A 6,437-nucleotide genomic window follows, 5' to 3' on the forward strand; every position below is an offset into this window, starting at 1 on the left:
TCATTATTGAACTTGACCTCCATTTTGTCATCAGTAACAGCATATTTAAATTTCGGAAGCTTTGGTAGAACAGTTCATGCATAAATGCACGGACACGACTGGAAACTCCATTTTTCAATCTTTCAAGAACCATAACTCCTGAACGGTAAAAGTCAAATTCGTCATTATTGAACTTGACCTCCATTCTTTCATTAGTAACAACATATTAAAATTTGGGAAGCTTTGGTAGAACAGTTCATGCGTAAATGCACGGACAACTCCATTTTTCAATCTTTCAAGAACCATAACTCCTGAACGGTAAAAGTCAAAATCGCCATTATTGAACTTGACCTTCGTATAGTTGTCAGGAATAACATATTAAAATTTTAAAAGCTTTGGTTGAACGGTTCATGAGTTAATGCACGGACAACATTTGATTGCCGCCCGCCCGCCCGACAGCCCGACCGCCCACCCGCCCGCCCGGCCGCCCGCCGTACATCCCCAAATCAATAACCGACATTTTTGTCACAAAAATCCGGTTAAAAATCAATTTAAAGTTGCATTGTGGGCAGGCATAACACAGAGTGTAATTAAAAATAATAAATTCTAAATTCAAAGCGATTGCAAAGGGAGTGAGAAATAAATATCATGGTGAAATCATAATGGTAAGAAAATGTTCAGAAACCGACAATAAAATGAAACTATTTGAAGGAAAACAGCACCAGACAAGGTTTTTCATTGATGGGTTGGTATTTAATGTCACTTTCAGCACAATTGGCTATTTCATGGCGGTCATTTTTAATTGGTGGAACAAGATGGACTGTCCAAAGAGAAGCACAGACCATCAGCTTGAAAATTGATAATCCTTATTAATTAAGATTGGAGTCGAATGTACCTATCACGTGAAGTGTGTGAAAACATAACCTCAGTGTTGACAGGCTTCTGATACAGAAGTTGAATCATAAAAAAGGCAATAATGGAACGGTAGCCTTTTCATGGAAAAACATAACTGTATTTTTTTTAACACTTTAAAACAAGAACAAAACATCAACATCAACATCAAAAGTCAATTGAACTACTATCACTATAATCTTAGAAAATAATATGAATTTGCATGATGTTAATCATGTAGAGAAATACAAACCCCGACACAATCAGTGTGATTTCATATGCTTGGGAAGGATAAACAGATCCTGTGTCAAATGTTGCTCCCATTGTTACAAACCCCGTGATAAATTTCTGTACGGCAGGTTACATTCGAGAAAAGATGATAGGATTAATTTGTGGTAACGTCCATCGGAATATTTCTGACTTCATCACTGAAACGGAAATTCCATGACTGTATAAAAAAGAAGATGTGGTACTATCCACAAAAGACCAAAATGACACAGACATTAACAACTATAGGTCACCGTACGGCCTTCAACAATGAGCAAAGCCCATACCGCATAGTGAGCTATAAAGGCCCCGATAAGATAATGTAAAACAATTCAAACGAGAAAACTAACGGCCTTATTTATGTAAAAAAATGAACGAAAAACAAATATGTAACACATAAACAAACGACAACCACTGAATTACAGGCTCATGACTTGGGACAGGCACATACATAAATAATGTGGCGGGGTTAAACATGTTAGCGGGATCCCATCCCTCCCCCTAACCTGGGACAGTGGTATAACCACGGGTGTCATTCGGTTTATCGAGAGAAATGGTCGTGAAAGAATATCCAACGGCGGTCAAGTATTGAGAGACGATCGTGAAAGTTCTGGTAACGGATCGTGAAAGACATTTAATGTATATTCTAATTCAAATTCTTTGAAAAAATCGCTTAATTTTCAAAACGCGGAACAAATCCTAACAAAAAAATATGTCTGTCAAAATGGTTTAACTTCCTCAACATAACTGTGAAAGAAGATAAAGAAAATATGAAGCACTTTTTGAAAAAACACAAAAGGCGCAATGCGTGTCTATAAAATTAATTACAAATAACACCCTTTTTGTACCTATAATGGTCATATTTCAGAATATCATGATATATTTGAAATTTAATCTTTGGTGTATCTGATAATACAGTAAAATTATAGTATGTTCTTCCATTAAAAGCGTTAATTTGTTTATGAAAACCTTGAATTTGTTGAATTTCCATCAAACTTGATCGTGAAAGATCAGGCAACGTATTATTTCGATCGTGAAAGAAAATGCGTGACCAGACTTAATACTAGTATTCAGAAATCAGTATTTCTTTTACCATTTGATAAATCTGCAAGTGGTTGAAGCCTGTAACTATTTTGATAAGGATGAACATTACAGCTAGAATGAAATTCAAAACAGTGTGGCTGTGGCCATTGATTGACACATTAAATTCATTCATTGACTGGGACAATTTAGGTGAACGTTTATATGTAACGACCACTGCTCACTATGTACTTTTTAAAGACACTTAAACTATGGGGTCACCAAAGGTTCTCAACACCTTAATAAAGTAATTCGAAAAATTAATCAGAAATAACACGATGTTTTGATTTATATCAATTATATAAATCAAAACATAAAGTTTATTCCTGATTAATTTTTCGAATTATTTTATAATTAAAGGCGTTAAGAAACCTTTGGTGACCCCACAGTTTAAATGTCTATCGTAGGTACGTCGTGAACAGTGGTCGTTACAGACAAACCTTCACGTAAATTGTCCCAGTCAATGGATGAATTTAATGTGTCAATCAATGGCCACAGCCACACTGTTTTGAATTTCATTCTATTATCTTTTTTCTATTAAACACTTCACCTCGAAAGTTAAAAAAAAACAACAACTAATCTATACTATTAAACGAGGAGACCTCATTTTGTGTGTCGCCTCTCTTCCTTCCACAATAAATCCATCATCATGCCTCTGTGTTCTATATGTAACATGTATAGTCGCATTTGTCATCCATTCTTAGGATTATTCAGATTGAGTTATTTTGGGAGAAAAACGACAAAAAAGGAGTCCGGATATGATTCCGTCATCAGACTAAATTTTAGTCATGGATAAGACTTCCGGTTTGAAACATGCACAAATACAACCAATCGTACGATAGATTACAAAAATGAAAAATAAATAAGCCAATTAGAGCGTTCTCCATAACATGGTGTTTAGATCGCAAGAACCCCAACTATTATACCTCCTTATAGAGGACAATTATTTTTTCGCGTTTATCTACATGTAAATTACGATTATATTACTTTAAATATAGAGACTGTCTGTATTCTGTCTACTGTTTTCTTTGAAATGTTTACTGTTTAAGGGGTCTTACCAGTTGCATATCTATCAAAATAAGTAAAACATGTGACACAAGTACAACCAATCGTATGATAGATAACAAAAATGAAAAATAAATAAGCGATTCAGAGCGTTCTCTATATCATGGTGTTTAGATCGCAAGAATCACACCTATTATACCTCTTTAGAGAGGACAATTATTTTTCGTGTTTCATATCATGGTGTTTAGATCGCAAGAACCACAACTATTATACCTCCTTAGAGAGGACAATTATTGTTCGCGTTTATCTACATGTAAACTACGATTGTAATACTTTAATATATAGAGACTCTCTGTATTCTGTCAGGGACTTTCTATGTTAGTATAGAAAGTCGACCTCGACCACAAACTTTAACCTGAAGCGGGAGAAACGGACGGACAACCGACCAAACGAACGAACGCACGGATGCACAGACTAGAAACATAATACCCATAAAAGGGACATACAAATTTATTGTTGAAAGGGAAAAAAGTGATTTGGCAAAAATGAAAGTAAGGTAGAGATTAGAGGGAGGCAGGACCTTTTTCGAGGCGTCGGGATTTGGTGTTTTAAAGCTCGGGATTTGGGGATTGATCCTTACGGGATCCTGGAATATATTTTTCGATTTCGGGATTTCGTGATATGAATTTCTTTCAATTCTGCATCTCGGGATTTCATTGTTTTAAGCCCGGGATTTCGGGATCAGGACCCCTCCGACCACCCCTCAAATTAGCCTTAGTCGGTCTTGGTCATTTATACAAGATTCATATCCTACCATTGGAATGTTAATAAGGCTCTTCAAAGAAAAAGCACCGATGGATTGTTCTAGAAGCATATTTTATAAGACTAATAATGGTCCATATATAAGAAGTTACATTTATTTCATGTTTGAAACGGTGCAAATTTTTAATTTGATTTGACTTTTACCAAAAGAAGCATTGTAGCAAAGGAGAAGAATAATTGAATTTAACAGAAAGGAAACAAATATCGGACTTTAGGGAGAGGGCTTTTGATACATTTTGTGAAATTATCCATACATAATATCTTTTACAAAGAATCATCCTACAACAGTTCACAAGCTGTATATGCCCGCGATTTCGCGGGTGTGTTCTAGTAACGTGTTTAAATAAGTGAGCAAGATTCAGCTCTGTGAATCAGTCTAGTGCACTTCAGGCAGACCGACTCTAGTTAGCCAATAATATGGATATGCAACGTTTAACCCAAAGTGTTATCCATCAAACAAAAAATCATAGCAAAAACAGCACATTTCATGTGTAATTTGGAATTGAATGATAACCAACATTTTGTAATGTCTTGTTTGCTTTACTTATGATAGTATATTTGTTGAACGTCTATAATATCAAGGGTTTTACTAGAAGTGTCAAATGCGCTTAAGATTGTCAATGTTTCATAAAAAAGGTCAAGATCAGATGAACCATGCCATACAGATCTCTACAAATATCCCGTACACCAAATAAATGTGTTCCGATCCTTACAGTACCTTAGAAACTGACACATGTAAAAGTTATGCTTGGCCAATTAATTCGGAACATAAGGTCAAAAGTATATGAACCCTGACCGACAGCCAGACATAGACATCTTACAATCATTCAATAAATCAAACACAATTGAAGTCATCATGGTCAATGAAACATGCAGACAGACATGTACACCATACACGAAACACCTTGTCGCTTTAGCATACAGGTATATATTCAAAAAGCCAAACAACATAAAACAAACATTGCCGAATGATGCATGATAATGAGTTCAATGTTAGTTGAAACCTTGCACAAGTCGAAAATGTACACCTTACAATCATAACAACAGACAGTTATCCTAAAGCTTAACGAATCCTCGATACGGACTTGACCACTAAAATGAATCTTCATCCATGAAATGAGGCAAATTCAGGGTCAGGTGAATCCTGTCTGACGGACATGTAGTTTATAGGATGCAATATACAAAATGTGGGTATCCTATAACTCGTGATAAGTGAGTACTTCACATGACAATAAAAAGCTTCATCCTACAATCATCCATCTATTTTACAAACACCATGTTCACAAATGCCCAAATAATAATTTTAATGTATTTGTATATTCGTGTGTTGCTTCTGTAACGTTATCTGCATCTTCAACCTCTTCCATTGGCTCAACTTCACTGGATTGCTTTTTTCGGCGTTTTGTCACCCATTGTCTTTTCTTATTGCCGTAGTTGTTATTTCTTTTTCTTTTCATTTTCTGAAAATATTAATATTTGAGATGCTTAAACCTATTGAGGATGTTGACCTATCTAGCCTTTCTCTATATCAATAACAAATACCAATTGTCATATAATTGAAGAATAATTTGAACGTCTTCGTAGCATCAGATCTTTCACGATCCTTTTCACGATCTTCAAAAATGCGGTACGTGATCTTTCACGATCCAAAAAATCAATTTTGTGTAAATAGTTCTTTATTTACCAAGTTTCAGATTATATTTATACAAAATAACTATGAGAACCGTTTAATTAATTCAAATACAATACCCTTATTCTGATAAAAGTAGTTTCTCTAGTCGAATTTGTGAAAAAATCGTGTTTGTTTACATTTTTTATGTCATTGAAATGTCGAGAAGCAATCTGCCTTTTGTCGTTTTGTAATAACTATGTACTTTTGAAACTGGATATTCTCACATACTGATCATAATGTTGAACCATTTTGACAGGCAGTTTTATTTTGTCGTAAATGTGTCTGTGTAATTAATTTAATTATAATATTTACTGACCTTTCATAAGTCTTCTCGATTAAATGTCTTTCACGATCCGTTACCAGAACTTTCACGATCGTCTCTCAATACTTGACCGCCGTTGGATATTCTTTCACTATCATTTCTCTCGATAAACCGAATGACACCCGTGATAACAGTACAACATAAGAACGAACTACAAAAATCAGTTGAAAAAGGCTTAACTCATCAGATGGACAAAAATACAAGTAGACGTGTCCCGGTACTTATACATCCCGACACAAAAAGACACAATAAACAGATCTGAGAGTACTCGCAGTTATCTGACAGCTAGTTCAAAGCCACTAACAACTAATAAAAAAATCATGCATCTAAGACTAAACAATCCATCCGTACACATCCAACATCCAATGGATTTAGTGTAAAGACGTCATAAACAGCCAG

At 35.1% G+C, this 6,437-nt stretch overlaps 1 long non-coding RNA gene across 1 annotated transcript; it reads right to left on the reverse strand.

Moving 5' to 3' along the window:
* Nucleotides 1–4,949: 4,949 nt before the first annotated feature.
* On the reverse strand, nucleotides 4,950–6,167 carry LOC143066480 (uncharacterized). Its single transcript, XR_012975634.1, has 2 exons — nucleotides 6,033–6,167; nucleotides 4,950–5,504 (listed from the first exon to the last, which is right to left on the reverse strand). It is a non-coding gene; the product is annotated as an uncharacterized LOC143066480 (long non-coding RNA).
* Between the last annotated feature and the right edge of the window lie 270 nt (nucleotides 6,168–6,437).

The sequence above is a fragment of the Mytilus galloprovincialis genome, chromosome 3 (assembly GCF_965363235.1).
Source record: "Mytilus galloprovincialis chromosome 3, xbMytGall1.hap1.1, whole genome shotgun sequence".
Lineage (NCBI taxonomy): Eukaryota > Metazoa > Mollusca > Bivalvia > Mytilida > Mytilidae > Mytilus > Mytilus galloprovincialis.